General features: G+C 61.3%; 17 non-coding genes across 17 annotated transcripts; all 17 read left to right on the top strand.

Moving 5' to 3' along the window:
- The first annotated feature begins 898 nt into the window (after positions 1-898).
- Positions 899-1,062, top strand: LOC142266126 (U1 spliceosomal RNA). The gene has a single exon (XR_012732269.1). It is a non-coding gene; the product is annotated as a U1 spliceosomal RNA (small nuclear RNA).
- Positions 1,063-1,972: 910 nt separating this feature from the next.
- LOC142266125 (U1 spliceosomal RNA) lies at positions 1,973-2,136 on the top strand. Its single transcript, XR_012732268.1, has one exon. It is a non-coding gene; the product is annotated as a U1 spliceosomal RNA (small nuclear RNA).
- A 905-nt stretch (positions 2,137-3,041) lies between these two features.
- LOC142266124 (U1 spliceosomal RNA) lies at positions 3,042-3,205 on the top strand. The gene has a single exon (XR_012732267.1). It is a non-coding gene; the product is annotated as a U1 spliceosomal RNA (small nuclear RNA).
- A 905-nt stretch (positions 3,206-4,110) lies between these two features.
- LOC142266122 (U1 spliceosomal RNA) lies at positions 4,111-4,274 on the top strand. Its single transcript, XR_012732265.1, has one exon. It is a non-coding gene; the product is annotated as a U1 spliceosomal RNA (small nuclear RNA).
- Positions 4,275-5,169: 895 nt separating this feature from the next.
- On the top strand, positions 5,170-5,333 carry LOC142266121 (U1 spliceosomal RNA). Its single transcript, XR_012732264.1, has one exon. It is a non-coding gene; the product is annotated as a U1 spliceosomal RNA (small nuclear RNA).
- A 910-nt stretch (positions 5,334-6,243) lies between these two features.
- Positions 6,244-6,407, top strand: LOC142266089 (U1 spliceosomal RNA). Its single transcript, XR_012732237.1, has one exon. It is a non-coding gene; the product is annotated as a U1 spliceosomal RNA (small nuclear RNA).
- Positions 6,408-7,302: 895 nt separating this feature from the next.
- LOC142266120 (U1 spliceosomal RNA) lies at positions 7,303-7,466 on the top strand. Its single transcript, XR_012732263.1, has one exon. It is a non-coding gene; the product is annotated as a U1 spliceosomal RNA (small nuclear RNA).
- Positions 7,467-8,353: 887 nt separating this feature from the next.
- LOC142266119 (U1 spliceosomal RNA) lies at positions 8,354-8,517 on the top strand. The gene has a single exon (XR_012732262.1). It is a non-coding gene; the product is annotated as a U1 spliceosomal RNA (small nuclear RNA).
- Positions 8,518-9,412: 895 nt separating this feature from the next.
- On the top strand, positions 9,413-9,576 carry LOC142266118 (U1 spliceosomal RNA). Its single transcript, XR_012732261.1, has one exon. It is a non-coding gene; the product is annotated as a U1 spliceosomal RNA (small nuclear RNA).
- A 910-nt stretch (positions 9,577-10,486) lies between these two features.
- Positions 10,487-10,650, top strand: LOC142266117 (U1 spliceosomal RNA). Its single transcript, XR_012732260.1, has one exon. It is a non-coding gene; the product is annotated as a U1 spliceosomal RNA (small nuclear RNA).
- Positions 10,651-11,550: 900 nt separating this feature from the next.
- LOC142266115 (U1 spliceosomal RNA) lies at positions 11,551-11,714 on the top strand. Its single transcript, XR_012732259.1, has one exon. It is a non-coding gene; the product is annotated as a U1 spliceosomal RNA (small nuclear RNA).
- A 905-nt stretch (positions 11,715-12,619) lies between these two features.
- On the top strand, positions 12,620-12,783 carry LOC142266114 (U1 spliceosomal RNA). The gene has a single exon (XR_012732258.1). It is a non-coding gene; the product is annotated as a U1 spliceosomal RNA (small nuclear RNA).
- A 915-nt stretch (positions 12,784-13,698) lies between these two features.
- LOC142266113 (U1 spliceosomal RNA) lies at positions 13,699-13,862 on the top strand. The gene has a single exon (XR_012732257.1). It is a non-coding gene; the product is annotated as a U1 spliceosomal RNA (small nuclear RNA).
- Positions 13,863-14,762: 900 nt separating this feature from the next.
- Positions 14,763-14,926, top strand: LOC142266112 (U1 spliceosomal RNA). Its single transcript, XR_012732256.1, has one exon. It is a non-coding gene; the product is annotated as a U1 spliceosomal RNA (small nuclear RNA).
- A 905-nt stretch (positions 14,927-15,831) lies between these two features.
- On the top strand, positions 15,832-15,995 carry LOC142266110 (U1 spliceosomal RNA). The gene has a single exon (XR_012732254.1). It is a non-coding gene; the product is annotated as a U1 spliceosomal RNA (small nuclear RNA).
- A 900-nt stretch (positions 15,996-16,895) lies between these two features.
- Positions 16,896-17,059, top strand: LOC142266109 (U1 spliceosomal RNA). The gene has a single exon (XR_012732253.1). It is a non-coding gene; the product is annotated as a U1 spliceosomal RNA (small nuclear RNA).
- A 900-nt stretch (positions 17,060-17,959) lies between these two features.
- On the top strand, positions 17,960-18,123 carry LOC142266108 (U1 spliceosomal RNA). Its single transcript, XR_012732252.1, has one exon. It is a non-coding gene; the product is annotated as a U1 spliceosomal RNA (small nuclear RNA).
- The last annotated feature ends 763 nt before the right edge of the window (positions 18,124-18,886 follow it).

Genomic DNA, 18,886 nt, shown 5'->3' with positions numbered 1-18,886 from the left:
CAAAGATAGACAGATACACGCTGCTGCTTGGGGGGCTCCACGAGCCAACAGGTGTGCGAGTCTCCTTTTGCTGCCTGCTGCGAGGGACTCTCAAGCAAGCACAGCCTGTTGGTGCCCCCTTGTGGCCCCATCTAGAAGCTGCCAAAGGGAAGCCGCTCGCTTTGCTGCTGGCTTTTGGTATCTGGGATTTGTGGTGAGCCTTTTTTAAAAGAGAGGAGGGGAGGGGAGGGGAGGGGAGGGGGGGGTTCCTTCCTTGGTCTTTGTTTTTTCGTTTTCCTCTCTCCGTTTAAACCCTTAACTCTTGATTTGGCGTCCTGATATCTTTGCTTGGCTGCTTTGGACACACCGGCCGAGTTCCCCCTGGGCCCGCTGGCTGTGGATTCCTCCGCTGGTGTAGTGACAGGAATTGGCCTTTGGTTCAGCCGGGAGGGGAGCTTTGTAGCGAGCGGCAGCGGGCACGCTCCAAAGATGGCACTTGCGGCTGCAGCAGCAGGAAGTGCACGGCCGGGCCCTTTTTTGCGGCCGCCTGGTGGGGCTGCCGACGTTGAGCCTCCGACGCCGGGCCTCTTCCTGCCGCCCTGAGCGAGCAGCCGGAGCTGCAGCCTTCTGCCTGTTTACAGGCGTCGAACGCACGTTGGGCTCCGAAGCCGCCGCCCCGCTATGCAAATGACTCTGGCTTGCTGTGCATCTTGGACGACGGCCTTCGCCTTGAGCTTGGCCTGCCATGGGGGGGATGGAAGGGGTGTAGCCGGCTCCCAGGCTGCTGGCCTCGGTGGCACCCTCTTGAAGGAACGCCTGGCTTTGGCCCCGGATCCCGCCTCACCCCACCGCCCGAGACTCCGCGATGTAGCGGGCCTGCGCCGGAGGGGCGCCCGTCGAGCCGGCGCGCTCCCAACTCATACTTACCTGGCAGGGGAGATACCATGATCACTAAGGTGGTTCTCCCAGGGTGAGGCTCATCCATTGCACTCCGGGTGTGCTGACCCCTGCGATTTCCCCAAATGCGGGAAACTCGACTGCATAATTTGTGGTAGTGGGGGACTGCGTTCGCGCTTTCCCCTGATTTGCTCTGGTCAAAGATAGACAGATACACGCTGCTGCTTGGGGGGCTCCACGAGCCAACAGGTGTGCGAGTCTCCTTTTGCTGCCTGCTGCGAGGGACTCTCAAGCAAGCACAGCCTGTTGGTGCCCCCTTGTGGCCCCATCTAGAAGCTGCCAAAGGGAAGCCGCTCGCTTTGCTGCTGGCTTTTGGTATCTGGGATTTGTTGTGAGCCTTTTTTAAAAGAGAGGAGGGGAGGGGAGGGGAGGGGAGGGGGGGGTTCCTTCCTTGGTCTTTGTTTTTTCGTTTTCCTCTCTCCGTTTAAACCCTTAACTCTTGATTTGGCGTCCTGATATCTTTGCTTGGCTGCTTTGGACACACCGGCCGAGTTCCCCCTGGGCCCGCTGGCTGTGGATTCCTCCGCTGGTGTAGTGACAGGAATTGGCCTTTGGTTCAGCCGGGAGGGGAGCTTTGTAGCGAGCGGCAGCGGGCACGCTCCAAAGATGGCACTTGCGGCTGCAGCAGCAGGAAGTGCACGGCCGGGCCCTTTTTTGCGGCCGCCTGGTGGGGCTGCCGACGTTGAGCCTCCGACGCCGGGCCTCTTCCTGCCGCCCTGAGCGAGCAGCCGGAGCTGCAGCCTTCTGCCTGTTTACAGGCGTCGAACGCACGTTGGGCTCCGAAGCCGCCGCCCCGCTATGCAAATGACTCTGGCTTGCTGTGCATCTTGGACGACGGCCTTCGCCTTGAGCTTGGCCTGCCATGGGGGGGATGGAAGGGGTGTAGCCGGCTCCCAGGCTGCTGGCCTCGGTGGCACCCTCTCGAAGGAACGCCTGGCTTTGGCCCCGGATCCCGCCTCACCCCACCGCCCGAGACTCCGCGATGTAGCGGGCCTGCGCCGGAGGGGCGCCCGTCGAGCCGGCGCGCTCACAACTCATACTTACCTGGCAGGGGAGATACCATGATCACTAAGGTGGTTCTCCCAGGGTGAGGCTCATCCATTGCACTCCGGGTGTGCTGACCCCTGCGATTTCCCCAAATGCGGGAAACTCGACTGCATAATTTGTGGTAGTGGGGGACTGCGTTCGCGCTTTCCCCTGATTTGCTCTGGTCAAAGATAGACAGATACACGCTGCTGCTTGGGGGGCTCCACGAGCCAACAGGTGTGCGAGTCTCCTTTTGCTGCCTGCTGCGAGGGACTCTCAAGCAAGCACAGCCTGTTGGTGCCCCCTTGTGGCCCCATCTAGAAGCTGCCAAAGGGAAGCCGCTCGCTTTGCTGCTGGCTTTTGGTATCTGGGATTTGTTGTGAGCCTTTTTTAAAAGAGAGGAGGGGAGGGGAGGGGAGGGGGGGGTTCCTTCCTTGGTCTTTGTTTTTTCGTTTTCCTCTCTCCGTTTAAACCCTTAACTCTTGATTTGGCGTCCTGATATCTTTGCTTGGCTGCTTTGGACACACCGGCCGAGTTCCCCCTGGGCCCGCTGGCTGTGGATTCCTCCGCTGGTGTAGTGACAGGAATTGGCCTTTGGTTCAGCCGGGAGGGGAGCTTTGTAGCGAGCGGCAGCGGGCACGCTCCAAAGATGGCACTTGCGGCTGCAGCAGCAGGAAGTGCACGGCCGGGCCCTTTTTTGCGGCCGCCTGGTGGGGCTGCCGACGTTGAGCCTCCGACGCCGGGCCTCTTCCTGCCGCCCTGAGCGAGCAGCCGGAGCTGCAGCCTTCTGCCTGTTTACAGGCGTCGAACGCACGTTGGGCTCCGAAGCCGCCGCCCCGCTATGCAAATGACTCTGGCTTGCTGTGCATCTTGGACGACGGCCTTCGCCTTGAGCTTGGCCTGCCATGGGGGGGATGGAAGGGGTGTAGCCGGCTCCCAGGCTGCTGGCCTCGGTGGCACCCTCTCGAAGGAACGCCTGGCTTTGGCCCCGGATCCCGCCTCACCCCACCGCCCGAGACTCCGCGATGTAGCGGGCCTGCGCCGGAGGGGCGCCCGTCGAGCCGGCGCGCTCCCAACTCATACTTACCTGGCAGGGGAGATACCATGATCACTAAGGTGGTTCTCCCAGGGTGAGGCTCATCCATTGCACTCCGGGTGTGCTGACCCCTGCGATTTCCCCAAATGCGGGAAACTCGACTGCATAATTTGTGGTAGTGGGGGACTGCGTTCGCGCTTTCCCCTGATTTGCTCTGGTCAAAGATAGACAGATACACGCTGCTGCTTGGGGGGCTCCACGAGCCAACAGGTGTGCGAGTCTCCTTTTGCTGCCTGCTGCGAGGGACTCTCAAGCAAGCACAGCCTGTTGGTGCCCCCTTGTGGCCCCATCTAGAAGCTGCCAAAGGGAAGCCGCTCGCTTTGCTGCTGGCTTTTGGTATCTGGGATTTGTTGTGAGCCTTTTTTAAAAGAGAGGAGGGGAGGGGAGGGGAGGGGGGGGTTCCTTCCTTGGTCTTTGTTTTTTCGTTTTCCTCTCTCCGTTTAAACCCTTAACTCTTGATTTGGCGTCCTGATATCTTTGCTTGGCTGCTTTGGACACACCGGCCGAGTTCCCCCTGGGCCCGCTGGCTGTGGATTCCTCCGCTGGTGTAGTGACAGGAATTGGCCTTTGGTTCAGCCGGGAGGGGAGCTTTGTAGCGAGCGGCAGCGGGCACGCTCCAAAGATGGCACTTGCGGCTGCAGCAGCAGGAAGTGCACGGCCGGGCCCTTTTTTGCGGCCGCCTGGTGGGGCTGCCGACGTTGAGCCTCCGACGCCGGGCCTCTTCCTGCCGCCCTGAGCGAGCAGCCGGAGCTGCAGCCTTCTGCCTGTTTACAGGCGTCGAACGCACGTTGGGCTCCGAAGCCGCCGCCCCGCTATGCAAATGACTCTGGCTTGCTGTGCATCTTGGACGACGGCCTTCGCCTTGAGCTTGGCCTGCCATGGGGGGGATGGAAGGGGTGTAGCCGGCTCCCAGGCTGCTGGCCTCGGTGGCACCCTCTCGAAGGAACGCCTGGCTTTGGCCCCGGATCCCGCCTCACCCCACCGCCCGAGACTCCGCGATGTAGCGGGCCTGCGCCGGAGGGGCGCCCGTCGAGCCGGCGCGCTCCCAACTCATACTTACCTGGCAGGGGAGATACCATGATCACTAAGGTGGTTCTCCCAGGGTGAGGCTCATCCATTGCACTCCGGGTGTGCTGACCCCTGCGATTTCCCCAAATGCGGGAAACTCGACTGCATAATTTGTGGTAGTGGGGGACTGCGTTCGCGCTTTCCCCTGATTTGCTCTGGTCAAAGATAGACAGATACACGCTGCTGCTTGGGGGGCTCCACGAGCCAACAGGTGTGCGAGTCTCCTTTTGCTGCCTGCTGCGAGGGACTCTCAAGCAAGCACAGCCTGTTGGTGCCCCCTTGTGGCCCCATCTAGAAGCTGCCAAAGGGAAGCCGCTCGCTTTGCTGCTGGCTTTTGGTATCTGGGATTTGTTGTGAGCCTTTTTTAAAAGAGAGGAGGGGAGGGGGGGGTTCCTTCCTTGGTCTTTGTTTTTTCGTTTTCCTCTCTCCGTTTAAACCCTTAACTCTTGATTTGGCGTCCTGATATCTTTGCTTGGCTGCTTTGGACACACCGGCCGAGTTCCCCCTGGGCCCGCTGGCTGTGGATTCCTCCGCTGGTGTAGTGACAGGAATTGGCCTTTGGTTCAGCCGGGAGGGGAGCTTTGTAGCGAGCGGCAGCGGGCACGCTCCAAAGATGGCACTTGCGGCTGCAGCAGCAGGAAGTGCACGGCCGGGCCCTTTTTTGCGGCCGCCTGGTGGGGCTGCCGACGTTGAGCCTCCGACGCCGGGCCTCTTCCTGCCGCCCTGAGCGAGCAGCCGGAGCTGCAGCCTTCTGCCTGTTTACAGGCGTCGAACGCACGTTGGGCTCCGAAGCCGCCGCCCCGCTATGCAAATGACTCTGGCTTGCTGTGCATCTTGGACGACGGCCTTCGCCTTGAGCTTGGCCTGCCATGGGGGGGATGGAAGGGGTGTAGCCGGCTCCCAGGCTGCTGGCCTCGGTGGCACCCTCTCGAAGGAACGCCTGGCTTTGGCCCCGGATCCCGCCTCACCCCACCGCCCGAGACTCCGCGATGTAGCGGGCCTGCGCCGGAGGGGCGCCCGTCGAGCCGGCGCGCTCCCAACTCATACTTACCTGGCAGGGGAGATACCATGATCACTAAGGTGGTTCTCCCAGGGTGAGGCTCATCCATTGCACTCCGGGTGTGCTGACCCCTGCGATTTCCCCAAATGCGGGAAACTCGACTGCATAATTTGTGGTAGTGGGGGACTGCGTTCGCGCTTTCCCCTGATTTGCTCTGGTCAAAGATAGACAGATACACGCTGCTGCTTGGGGGGCTCCACGAGCCAACAGGTGTGCGAGTCTCCTTTTGCTGCCTGCTGCGAGGGACTCTCAAGCAAGCACAGCCTGTTGGTGCCCCCTTGTGGCCCCATCTAGAAGCTGCCAAAGGGAAGCCGCTCGCTTTGCTGCTGGCTTTTGGTATCTGGGATTTGTTGTGAGCCTTTTTTAAAAGAGAGGAGGGGAGGGGAGGGGAGGGGAGGGGGGGGTTCCTTCCTTGGTCTTTGTTTTTTCGTTTTCCTCTCTCCGTTTAAACCCTTAACTCTTGATTTGGCGTCCTGATATCTTTGCTTGGCTGCTTTGGACACACCGGCCGAGTTCCCCCTGGGCCCGCTGGCTGTGGATTCCTCCGCTGGTGTAGTGACAGGAATTGGCCTTTGGTTCAGCCGGGAGGGGAGCTTTGTAGCGAGCGGCAGCGGGCACGCTCCAAAGATGGCACTTGCGGCTGCAGCAGCAGGAAGTGCACGGCCGGGCCCTTTTTTGCGGCCGCCTGGTGGGGCTGCCGACGTTGAGCCTCCGACGCCGGGCCTCTTCCTGCCGCCCTGAGCGAGCAGCCGGAGCTGCAGCCTTCTGCCTGTTTACAGGCGTCGAACGCACGTTGGGCTCCGAAGCCGCCGCCCCGCTATGCAAATGACTCTGGCTTGCTGTGCATCTTGGACGACGGCCTTCGCCTTGAGCTTGGCCTGCCATGGGGGGGATGGAAGGGGTGTAGCCGGCTCCCAGGCTGCTGGCCTCGGTGGCACCCTCTCGAAGGAACGCCTGGCTTTGGCCCCGGATCCCGCCTCACCCCACCGCCCGAGACTCCGCGATGTAGCGGGCCTGCGCCGGAGGGGCGCCCGTCGAGCCGGCGCGCTCCCAACTCATACTTACCTGGCAGGGGAGATACCATGATCACTAAGGTGGTTCTCCCAGGGTGAGGCTCATCCATTGCACTCCGGGTGTGCTGACCCCTGCGATTTCCCCAAATGCGGGAAACTCAACTGCATAATTTGTGGTAGTGGGGGACTGCGTTCGCGCTTTCCCCTGATTTGCTCTGGTCAAAGATAGACAGATACACGCTGCTGCTTGGGGGGCTCCACGAGCCAACAGGTGTGCGAGTCTCCTTTTGCTGCCTGCTGCGAGGGACTCTCAAGCAAGCACAGCCTGTTGGTGCCCCCTTGTGGCCCCATCTAGAAGCTGCCAAAGGGAAGCCGCTCGCTTTGCTGCTGGCTTTTGGTATCTGGGATTTGTTGTGAGCCTTTTTTAAAAGAGAGGAGGGGAGGGGGGGGTTCCTTCCTTGGTCTTTGTTTTTTCGTTTTCCTCTCTCCGTTTAAACCCTTAACTCTTGATTTGGCGTCCTGATATCTTTGCTTGGCTGCTTTGGACACACCGGCCGAGTTCCCCCTGGGCCCGCTGGCTGTGGATTCCTCCGCTGGTGTAGTGACAGGAATTGGCCTTTGGTTCAGCCGGGAGGGGAGCTTTGTAGCGAGCGGCAGCGGGCACGCTCCAAAGATGGCACTTGCGGCTGCAGCAGCAGGAAGTGCACGGCCGGGCCCTTTTTTGCGGCCGCCTGGTGGGGCTGCCGACGTTGAGCCTCCGACGCCGGGCCTCTTCCTGCCGCCCTGAGCGAGCAGCCGGAGCTGCAGCCTTCTGCCTGTTTACAGGCGTCGAACGCACGTTGGGCTCCGAAGCCGCCGCCCCGCTATGCAAATGACTCTGGCTTGCTGTGCATCTTGGACGACGGCCTTCGCCTTGAGCTTGGCCTGCCATGGGGGGGATGGAAGGGGTGTAGCCGGCTCCCAGGCTGCTGGCCTCGGTGGCACCCTCTCGAAGGAACGCCTGGCTTTGGCCCCGGATCCCGCCTCACCCCACCGCCCGAGACTCCGCGATGTAGCGGGCCTGCGCCGGAGGGGCGCCCGTCGAGCCGGCGCACTCCCAACTCATACTTACCTGGCAGGGGAGATACCATGATCACTAAGGTGGTTCTCCCAGGGTGAGGCTCATCCATTGCACTCCGGGTGTGCTGACCCCTGCGATTTCCCCAAATGCGGGAAACTCGACTGCATAATTTGTGGTAGTGGGGGACTGCGTTCGCGCTTTCCCCTGATTTGCTCTGGTCAAAGATAGACAGATACACGCTGCTGCTTGGGGGGCTCCACGAGCCAACAGGTGTGCGAGTCTCCTTTTGCTGCCTGCTGTGAGGGACTCTCAAGCAAGCACAGCCTGTTGGTGCCCCCTTGTGGCCCCATCTAGAAGCTGCCAAAGGGAAGCCGCTCGCTTTGCTGCTGGCTTTTGGTATCTGGGATTTGTTGTGAGCCTTTTTTAAAAGAGAGGAGGGGGTTCCTTCCTTGGTCTTTGTTTTTTCGTTTTCCTCTCTCCGTTTAAACCCTTAACTCTTGATTTGGCGTCCTGATATCTTTGCTTGGCTGCTTTGGACACACCGGCTGAGTTCCCCCTGGGCCCGCTGGCTGTGGATTCCTCCGCTGGTGTAGTGACAGGAATTGGCCTTTGGTTCAGCCGGGAGGGGAGCTTTGTAGCGAGCGGCAGCGGGCACGCTCCAAAGATGGCACTTGCGGCTGCAGCAGCAGGAAGTGCACGGCCGGGCCCTTTTTTGCGGCCGCCTGGTGGGGCTGCCGACGTTGAGCCTCCGACGCCGGGCCTCTTCCTGCCGCCCTGAGCGAGCAGCCGGAGCTGCAGCCTTCTGCCTGTTTACAGGCGTCGAACGCACGTTGGGCTCCGAAGCCGCCGCCCCGCTATGCAAATGACTCTGGCTTGCTGTGCATCTTGGACGACGGCCTTCGCCTTGAGCTTGGCCTGCCATGGGGGGGATGGAAGGGGTGTAGCCGGCTCCCAGGCTGCTGGCCTCGGTGGCACCCTCTCGAAGGAACGCCTGGCTTTGGCCCCGGATCCCGCCTCACCCCACCGCCCGAGACTCCGCGATGTAGCGGGCCTGCGCCGGAGGGGCGCCCGTCGAGCCGGCGCGCTCCCAACTCATACTTACCTGGCAGGGGAGATACCATGATCACTAAGGTGGTTCTCCCAGGGTGAGGCTCATCCATTGCACTCCGGGTGTGCTGACCCCTGCGATTTCCCCAAATGCGGGAAACTCGACTGCATAATTTGTGGTAGTGGGGGACTGCGTTCGCGCTTTCCCCTGATTTGCTCTGGTCAAAGATAGACAGATACACGCTGCTGCTTGGGGGGCTCCACGAGCCAACAGGTGTGCGAGTCTCCTTTTGCTGCCTGCTGCGAGGGACTCTCAAGCAAGCACAGCCTGTTGGTGCCCCCTTGTGGCCCCATCTAGAAGCTGCCAAAGGGAAGCCGCTCGCTTTGCTGCTGGCTTTTGGTATCTGGGATTTGTTGTGAGCCTTTTTTAAAAGAGAGGAGGGGAGGGGGGGGTTCCTTCCTTGGTCTTTGTTTTTTCGTTTTCCTCTCTCCGTTTAAACCCTTAACTCTTGATTTGGCGTCCTGATATCTTTGCTTGGCTGCTTTGGACACACCGGCCGAGTTCCCCCTGGGCCCGCTGGCTGTGGATTCCTCCGCTGGTGTAGTGACAGGAATTGGCCTTTGGTTCAGCCGGGAGGGGAGCTTTGTAGCGAGCGGCAGCGGGCACGCTCCAAAGATGGCACTTGCGGCTGCAGCAGCAGGAAGTGCACGGCCGGGCCCTTTTTTGCGGCCGCCTGGTGGGGCTGCCGACGTTGAGCCTCCGACGCCGGGCCTCTTCCTGCCGCCCTGAGCGAGCAGCCGGAGCTGCAGCCTTCTGCCTGTTTACAGGCGTCGAACGCACGTTGGGCTCCGAAGCCGCCGCCCCGCTATGCAAATGACTCTGGCTTGCTGTGCATCTTGGACGACGGCCTTCGCCTTGAGCTTGGCCTGCCATGGGGGGGATGGAAGGGGTGTAGCCGGCTCCCAGGCTGCTGGCCTCGGTGGCACCCTCTCGAAGGAACGCCTGGCTTTGGCCCCGGATCCCGCCTCACCCCACCGCCCGAGACTCCGCGATGTAGCGGGCCTGCGCCGGAGGGGCGCCCGTCGAGCCGGCGCGCTCCCAACTCATACTTACCTGGCAGGGGAGATACCATGATCACTAAGGTGGTTCTCCCAGGGTGAGGCTCATCCATTGCACTCCGGGTGTGCTGACCCCTGCGATTTCCCCAAATGCGGGAAACTCGACTGCATAATTTGTGGTAGTGGGGGACTGCGTTCGCGCTTTCCCCTGATTTGCTCTGGTCAAAGATAGACAGATACACGCTGCTGCTTGGGGGGCTCCACGAGCCAACAGGTGTGCGAGTCTCCTTTTGCTGCCTGCTGCGAGGGACTCTCAAGCAAGCACAGCCTGTTGGTGCCCCCTTGTGGCCCCATCTAGAAGCTGCCAAAGGGAAGCCGCTCGCTTTGCTGCTGGCTTTTGGTATCTGGGATTTGTTGTGAGCCTTTTTTAAAAGAGAGGAGGGGAGGGGAGGGGAGGGGAGGGGGGGGTTCCTTCCTTGGTCTTTGTTTTTTCGTTTTCCTCTCTCCGTTTAAACCCTTAACTCTTGATTTGGCGTCCTGATATCTTTGCTTGGCTGCTTTGGACACACCGGCCGAGTTCCCCCTGGGCCCGCTGGCTGTGGATTCCTCCGCTGGTGTAGTGACAGGAATTGGCCTTTGGTTCAGCCGGGAGGGGAGCTTTGTAGCGAGCGGCAGCGGGCACGCTCCAAAGATGGCACTTGCGGCTGCAGCAGCAGGAAGTGCACGGCCGGGCCCTTTTTTGCGGCCGCCTGGTGGGGCTGCCGACGTTGAGCCTCCGACGCCGGGCCTCTTCCTGCCGCCCTGAGCGAGCAGCCGGAGCTGCAGCCTTCTGCCTGTTTACAGGCGTCGAACGCACGTTGGGCTCCGAAGCCGCCGCCCCGCTATGCAAATGACTCCGGCTTGCTGTGCATCTTGGACGACGGCCTTCGCCTTGAGCTTGGCCTGCCATGGGGGGGATGGAAGGGGTGTAGCCGGCTCCCAGGCTGCTGGCCTCGGTGGCACCCTCTCGAAGGAACGCCTGGCTTTGGCCCCGGATCCCGCCTCACCCCACCGCCCGAGACTCCGCGATGTAGCGGGCCTGCGCCGGAGGGGCGCCCGTCGAGCCGGCGCGCTCCCAACTCATACTTACCTGGCAGGGGAGATACCATGATCACTAAGGTGGTTCTCCCAGGGTGAGGCTCATCCATTGCACTCCGGGTGTGCTGACCCCTGCGATTTCCCCAAATGCGGGAAACTCGACTGCATAATTTGTGGTAGTGGGGGACTGCGTTCGCGCTTTCCCCTGATTTGCTCTGGTCAAAGATAGACAGATACACGCTGCTGCTTGGGGGGCTCCACGAGCCAACAGGTGTGCGAGTCTCCTTTTGCTGCCTGCTGCGAGGGACTCTCAAGCAAGCACAGCCTGTTGGTGCCCCCTTGTGGCCCCATCTAGAAGCTGCCAAAGGGAAGCCGCTCGCTTTGCTGCTGGCTTTTGGTATCTGGGATTTGTTGTGAGCCTTTTTTAAAAGAGAGGAGGGGAGGGGAGGGGGGGGTTCCTTCCTTGGTCTTTGTTTTTTCGTTTTCCTCTCTCCGTTTAAACCCTTAACTCTTGATTTGGCGTCCTGATATCTTTGCTTGGCTGCTTTGGACACACCGGCCGAGTTCCCCCTGGGCCCGCTGGCTGTGGATTCCTCCGCTGGTGTAGTGACAGGAATTGGCCTTTGGTTCAGCCGGGAGGGGAGCTTTGTAGCGAGCGGCAGCGGGCACGCTCCAAAGATGGCACTTGCGGCTGCAGCAGCAGGAAGTGCACGGCCGGGCCCTTTTTTGCGGCCGCCTGGTGGGGCTGCCGACGTTGAGCCTCCGACGCCGGGCCTCTTCCTGCCGCCCTGAGCGAGCAGCCGGAGCTGCAGCCTTCTGCCTGTTTACAGGCGTCGAACGCACGTTGGGCTCCGAAGCCGCCGCCCCGCTATGCAAATGACTCTGGCTTGCTGTGCATCTTGGACGACGGCCTTCGCCTTGAGCTTGGCCTGCCATGGGGGGGATGGAAGGGGTGTAGCCGGCTCCCAGGCTGCTGGCCTCGGTGGCACCCTCTCGAAGGAACGCCTGGCTTTGGCCCCGGATCCCGCCTCACCCCACCGCCCGAGACTCCGCGATGTAGCGGGCCTGCGCCGGAGGGGCGCCCGTCGAGCCGGCGCGCTCCCAACTCATACTTACCTGGCAGGGGAGATACCATGATCACTAAGGTGGTTCTCCCAGGGTGAGGCTCATCCATTGCACTCCGGGTGTGCTGACCCCTGCGATTTCCCCAAATGCGGGAAACTCGACTGCATAATTTGTGGTAGTGGGGGACTGCGTTCGCGCTTTCCCCTGATTTGCTCTGGTCAAAGATAGACAGATACACGCTGCTGCTTGGGGGGCTCCACGAGCCAACAGGTGTGCGAGTCTCCTTTTGCTGCCTGCTGCGAGGGACTCTCAAGCAAGCACAGCCTGTTGGTGCCCCCTTGTGGCCCCATCTAGAAGCTGCCAAAGGGAAGCCGCTCGCTTTGCTGCTGGCTTTTGGTATCTGGGATTTGTTGTGAGCCTTTTTTAAAAGAGAGGAGGGGAGGGGAGGGGAGGGGGGGGTTCCTTCCTTGGTCTTTGTTTTTTCGTTTTCCTCTCTCCGTTTAAACCCTTAACTCTTGATTTGGCGTCCTGATATCTTTGCTTGGCTGCTTTGGACACACCGGCCGAGTTCCCCCTGGGCCCGCTGGCTGTGGATTCCTCCGCTGGTGTAGTGACAGGAATTGGCCTTTGGTTCAGCCGGGAGGGGAGCTTTGTAGCGAGCGGCAGCGGGCACGCTCCAAAGATGGCACTTGCGGCTGCAGCAGCAGGAAGTGCACGGCCGGGCCCTTTTTTGCGGCCGCCTGGTGGGGCTGCCGACGTTGAGCCTCCGACGCCGGGCCTCTTCCTGCCGCCCTGAGCGAGCAGCCGGAGCTGCAGCCTTCTGCCTGTTTACAGGCGTCGAACGCACGTTGGGCTCCGAAGCCGCCGCCCCGCTATGCAAATGACTCTGGCTTGCTGTGCATCTTGGACGACGGCCTTCGCCTTGAGCTTGGCCTGCCATGGGGGGGATGGAAGGGGTGTAGCCGGCTCCCAGGCTGCTGGCCTCGGTGGCACCCTCTCGAAGGAACGCCTGGCTTTGGCCCCGGATCCCGCCTCACCCCACCGCCCGAGACTCCGCGATGTAGCGGGCCTGCGCCGGAGGGGCGCCCGTCGAGCCGGCGCGCTCCCAACTCATACTTACCTGGCAGGGGAGATACCATGATCACTAAGGTGGTTCTCCCAGGGTGAGGCTCATCCATTGCACTCCGGGTGTGCTGACCCCTGCGATTTCCCCAAATGCGGGAAACTCGACTGCATAATTTGTGGTAGTGGGGGACTGCGTTCGCGCTTTCCCCTGATTTGCTCTGGTCAAAGATAGACAGATACACGCTGCTGCTTGGGGGGCTCCACGAGCCAACAGGTGTGCGAGTCTCCTTTTGCTGCCTGCTGCGAGGGACTCTCAAGCAAGCACAGCCTGTTGGTGCCCCCTTGTGGCCCCATCTAGAAGCTGCCAAAGGGAAGCCGCTCGCTTTGCTGCTGGCTTTTGGTATCTGGGATTTGTTGTGAGCCTTTTTTAAAAGAGAGGAGGGGAGAGGAGGGGAGGGGAGGGGAGGGAGGGGTTCCTTCCTTGGTCTTTGTTTTTTCGTTTTCCTCTCTCCGTTTAAACCCTTAACTCTTGATTTGGCGTCCTGATATCTTTGCTTGGCTGCTTTGGACACACCGGCCGAGTTCCCCCTGGGCCCGCTGGCTGTGGATTCCTCCGCTGGTGTAGTGACAGGAATTGGCCTTTGGTTCAGCCGGGAGGGGAGCTTTGTAGCGAGCGGCAGCGGGCACGCTCCAAAGATGGCACTTGCGGCTGCAGCAGCAGGAAGTGCACGGCCGGGCCCTTTTTTGCGGCCGCCTGGTGGGGCTGCCGACGTTGAGCCTCCGACGCCGGGCCTCTTCCTGCCGCCCTGAGCGAGCAGCCGGAGCTGCAGCCTTCTGCCTGTTTACAGGCGTCGAACGCACGTTGGGCTCCGAAGCCGCCGCCCCGCTATGCAAATGACTCTGGCTTGCTGTGCATCTTGGACGACGGCCTTCGCCTTGAGCTTGGCCTGCCATGGGGGGGATGGAAGGGGTGTAGCCGGCTCCCAGGCTGCTGGCCTCGGTGGCACCCTCTCGAAGGAACGCCTGGCTTTGGCCCCGGATCCCGCCTCACCCCACCGCCCGAGACTCCGCGATGTAGCGGGCCTGCGCCGGAGGGGCGCCCGTCGAGCCGGCGCGCTCCCAACTCATACTTACCTGGCAGGGGAGATACCATGATCACTAAGGTGGTTCTCCCAGGGTGAGGCTCATCCATTGCACTCCGGGTGTGCTGACCCCTGCGATTTCCCCAAATGCGGGAAACTCGACTGCATAATTTGTGGTAGTGGGGGACTGCGTTCGCGCTTTCCCCTGATTTGCTCTGGTCAAAGATAGACAGATACACGCTGCTGCTTGGGGGGCTCCACGAGCCAACAGGTGTGCGAGTCTCCTTTTGCTGCCTGCTGCGAGGGACTCTCAAGCAAGCACAGCCTGTTGGTGCCCCCTTGTGGCCCCATCTAGAAGCTGCCAAAGGGAAGCCGCTCGCTTTGCTGCTGGCTTTTGGTATCTGGGATTTGTTGTGAGCCTTTTTTAAAAGAGAGGAGGGGAGGGGAGGGGGGGGTTCCTTCCTTGGTCTTTGTTTTTTCGTTTTCCTCTCTCCGTTTAAACCCTTAACTCTTGATTTGGCGTCCTGATATCTTTGCTTGGCTGCTTTGGACACACCGGCCGAGTTCCCCCTGGGCCCGCTGGCTGTGGATTCCTCCGCTGGTGTAGTGACAGGAATTGGCCTTTGGTTCAGCCGGGAGGGGAGCTTTGTAGCGAGCGGCAGCGGGCACGCTCCAAAGATGGCACTTGCGGCTGCAGCAGCAGGAAGTGCACGGCCGGGCCCTTTTTTGCGGCCGCCTGGTGGGGCTGCCGACGTTGAGCCTCCGACGCCGGGCCTCTTCCTGCCGCCCTGAGCGAGCAGCCGGAGCTGCAGCCTTCTGCCTGTTTACAGGCGTCGAACGCACGTTGGGCTCCGAAGCCGCCGCCCCGCTATGCAAATGACTCTGGCTTGCTGTGCATCTTGGACGACGGCCTTCGCCTTGAGCTTGGCCTGCCATGGGGGGGATGGAAGGGGTGTAGCCGGCTCCCAGGCTGCTGGCCTCGGTGGCACCCTCTCGAAGGAACGCCTGGCTTTGGCCCCGGATCCCGCCTCACCCCACCGCCCGAGACTCCGCGATGTAGCGGGCCTGCGCCGGAGGGGCGCCCGTCGAGCCGGCGCGCTCCCAACTCATACTTACCTGGCAGGGGAGATACCATGATCACTAAGGTGGTTCTCCCAGGGTGAGGCTCATCCATTGCACTCCGGGTGTGCTGACCCCTGCGATTTCCCCAAATGCGGGAAACTCGACTGCATAATTTGTGGTAGTGGGGGACTGCGTTCGCGCTTTCCCCTGATTTGCTCTGGTCAAAGATAGACAGATACACGCTGCTGCTTGGGGGGCTCCACGAGCCAACAGGTGTGCGAGTCTCCTTTTGCTGCCTGCTGCGAGGGACTCTCAAGCAAGCACAGCCTGTTGGTGCCCCCTTGTGGCCCCATCTAGAAGCTGCCAAAGGGAAGCCGCTCGCTTTGCTGCTGGCTTTTGGTATCTGGGATTTGTTGTGAGCCTTTTTTAAAAGAGAGGAGAGGAGGGGAGGGGAGGGGGGGGTTCCTTCCTTGGTCTTTGTTTTTTCGTTTTCCTCTCTCCGTTTAAACCCTTAACTCTTGATTTGGCGTCCTGATATCTTTGCTTGGCTGCTTTGGACACACCGGCCGAGTTCCCCCTGGGCCCGCTGGCTGTGGATTCCTCCGCTGGTGTAGTGACAGGAATTGGCCTTTGGTTCAGCCGGGAGGGGAGCTTTGTAGCGAGCGGCAGCGGGCACGCTCCAAAGATGGCACTTGCGGCTGCAGCAGCAGGAAGTGCACGGCCGGGCCCTTTTTTGCGGCCGCCTGGTGGGGCTGCCGACGTTGAGCCTCCGACGCCGGGCCTCTTCCTGCCGCCCTGAGCGAGCAGCCGGAGCTGCAGCCTTCTGCCTGTTTACAGGCGTCGAACGCACGTTGGGCTCCGAAGCCGCCGCCCCGCTATGCAAATGACTCTGGCTTGCTGTGCATCTTGGACGACGGCCTTCGCCTTGAGCTTGGCCTGCCATGGGGGGGATGGAAGGGGTGTAGCCGGCTCCCAGGCTGCTGGCCTCGGTGGCACCCTCTCGAAGGAACGCCTGGCTTTGGCCCCGGATCCCGCCTCACCCCACCGCCCGAGACTCCGCGATGTAGCGGGCCTGCGCCGGAGGGGCGCCCGTCGAGCCGGCGCGCTCCCAACTCATACTTACCTGGCAGGGGAGATACCATGATCACTAAGGTGGTTCTCCCAGGGTGAGGCTCATCCATTGCACTCCGGGTGTGCTGACCCCTGCGATTTCCCCAAATGCGGGAAACTCGACTGCATAATTTGTGGTAGTGGGGGACTGCGTTCGCGCTTTCCCCTGATTTGCTCTGGTCAAAGATAGACAGATACACGCTGCTGCTTGGGGGGCTCCACGAGCCAACAGGTGTGCGAGTCTCCTTTTGCTGCCTGCTGCGAGGGACTCTCAAGCAAGCACAGCCTGTTGGTGCCCCCTTGTGGCCCCATCTAGAAGCTGCCAAAGGGAAGCCGCTCGCTTTGCTGCTGGCTTTTGGTATCTGGGATTTGTTGTGAGCCTTTTTTAAAAGAGAGGAGGGGAGGGGAGGGGGGGGTTCCTTCCTTGGTCTTTGTTTTTTCGTTTTCCTCTCTCCGTTTAAACCCTTAACTCTTGATTTGGCGTCCTGATATCTTTGCTTGGCTGCTTTGGACACACCGGCCGAGTTCCCCCTGGGCCCGCTGGCTGTGGATTCCTCCGCTGGTGTAGTGACAGGAATTGGCCTTTGGTTCAGCCGGGAGGGGAGCTTTGTAGCGAGCGGCAGCGGGCACGCTCCAAAGATGGCACTTGCGGCTGCAGCAGCAGGAAGTGCACGGCCGGGCCCTTTTTTGCGGCCGCCTGGTGGGGCTGCCGACGTTGAGCCTCCGACGCTGGGCCTCTTCCTGCCGCCCTGAGCGAGCAGCCGGAGCTGCAGCCTTCTGCCTGTTTACAGGCGTCGAACGCACGTTGGGCTCCGAAGCCGCCGCCCCGCTATGCAAATGACTCTGGCTTGCTGTGCATCTTGGACGACGGCCTTCGCCTTGAGCTTGGCCTGCCATGGGGGGGATGGAAGGGGTGTAGCCGGCTCCCAGGCTGCTGGCCTCGGTGGCACCCTCTCGAAGGAACGCCTGGCTTTGGCCCCGGATCCCGCCTCACCCCACCGCCCGAGACTCCGCGATGTAGCGGGCCTGCGCCGGAGGGGCGCCCGTCGAGCCGGCGCGCTCCCAACTCATACTTACCTGGCAGGGGAGATACCATGATCACTAAGGTGGTTCTCCCAGGGTGAGGCTCATCCATTGCACTCCGGGTGTGCTGACCCCTGCGATTTCCCCAAATGCGGGAAACTCGACTGCATAATTTGTGGTAGTGGGGGACTGCGTTCGCGCTTTCCCCTGATTTGCTCTGGTCAAAGATAGACAGATACACGCTGCTGCTTGGGGGGCTCCACGAGCCAACAGGTGTGCGAGTCTCCTTTTGCTGCCTGCTGCGAGGGACTCTCAAGCAAGCACAGCCTGTTGGTGCCCCCTTGTGGCCCCATCTAGAAGCTGCCAAAGGGAAGCCGCTCGCTTTGCTGCTGGCTTTTGGTATCTGGGATTTGTTGTGAGCCTTTTTTAAAAGAGAGGAGGGGAGGGGAGGGGGGGGTTCCTTCCTTGGTCTTTGTTTTTTCGTTTTCCTCTCTCCGTTTAAACCCTTAACTCTTGATTTGGCGTCCTGATATCTTTGCTTGGCTGCTTTGGACACACCGGCCGAGTTCCCCCTGGGCCCGCTGGCTGTGGATTCCTCCGCTGGTGTAGTGACAGGAATTGGCCTTTGGTTCAGCCGGGAGGGGAGCTTTGTAGCGAGCGGCAGCGGGCACGCTCCAAAGATGGCACTTGCGGCTGCAGCAGCAGGAAGTGCACGGCCGGGCCCTTTTTTGCGGCCGCCTGGTGGGGCTGCCGACGTTGAGCCTCCGACGCCGGACCTCTTCCTGCCGCCCTGAGCGAGCAGCCGGAGCTGCAGCCTTCTGCCTGTTTACAGGCGTCGAACGCACGTTGGGCTCCGAAGCCGCCGCCCCGCTATGCAAATGACTCTGGCTTGCTGTGCATCTTGGACGACGGCCTTCGCCTTGAGCTTGGCCTGCCATGGGGGGGATGGAAGGGGTGTAGCCGGCTCCCAGGCTGCTGGCCTCGGTGGCACCCTCTCGAAGGAACGCCTGGCTTTGGCCCCGGATCCCGCCTCACCCCACCGCCCGAGACTCCGCGATGTAGCGGGCCTGCGCCGGAGGGGCGCCCGTCGAGCCGGCGCGCTCCCAACTCATACTTACCTGGCAGGGGAGATACCATGATCACTAAGGTGGTTCTCCCAGGGTGAGGCTCATCCATTGCACTCCGGGTGTGCTGACCCCTGCGATTTCCCCAAATGCGGGAAACTCGACTGCATAATTTGTGGTAGTGGGGGACTGCGTTCGCGCTTTCCCCTGATTTGCTCTGGTCAAAGATAGACAGATACACGCTGCTGCTTGGGGGGCTCCACGAGCCAACAGGTGTGCGAGTCTCCTTTTGCTGCCTGCTGCGAGGGACTCTCAAGCAAGCACAGCCTGTTGGTGCCCCCTTGTGGCCCCATCTAGAAGCTGCCAAAGGGAAGCCGCTCGCTTTGCTGCTGGCTTTTGGTATCTGGGATTTGTTGTGAGCCTTTTTTAAAAGAGAGGAGGGGAGGGGAGGGGAGGGGGGGGTTCCTTCCTTGGTCTTTGTTTTTTCGTTTTCCTCTCTCCGTTTAAACCCTTAACTCTTGATTTGGCGTCCTGATATCTTTGCTTGGCTGCTTTGGACACACCGGCCGAGTTCCCCCTGGGCCCGCTGGCTGTGGATTCCTCCGCTGGTGTAGTGACAGGAATTGGCCTTTGGTTCAGCCGGGAGGGGAGCTTTGTAGCGAGCGGCAGCGGGCACGCTCCAAAGATGGCACTTGCGGCTGCAGCAGCAGGAAGTGCACGGCCGGGCCCTTTTTTGCGGCCGCCTGGTGGGGCTGCCGACGTTGAGCCTCCGACGCCGGGCCTCTTCCTGCCGCCCTGAGCGAGCAGCCGGAGCTGCAGCCTTCTGCCTGTTTACAGGCGTCGAACGCACGTTGGGCTCCGAAGCCGCCGCCCCGCTATGCAAATGACTCTGGCTTGCTGTGCATCTTGGACGACGGCCTTCGCCTTGAGCTTGGCCTGCCATGGGGGGGATGGAAGGGGTGTAGCCGGCTCC

This window comes from Anomaloglossus baeobatrachus, unplaced genomic scaffold (assembly GCF_048569485.1).
Source record: "Anomaloglossus baeobatrachus isolate aAnoBae1 unplaced genomic scaffold, aAnoBae1.hap1 Scaffold_2811, whole genome shotgun sequence".
NCBI classification, from domain to species: domain Eukaryota; kingdom Metazoa; phylum Chordata; class Amphibia; order Anura; family Aromobatidae; genus Anomaloglossus; species Anomaloglossus baeobatrachus.
The sequence above is the reverse complement of the archived record's forward strand: the minus strand, read 5'-3'. Positions and strand labels throughout refer to the sequence as shown.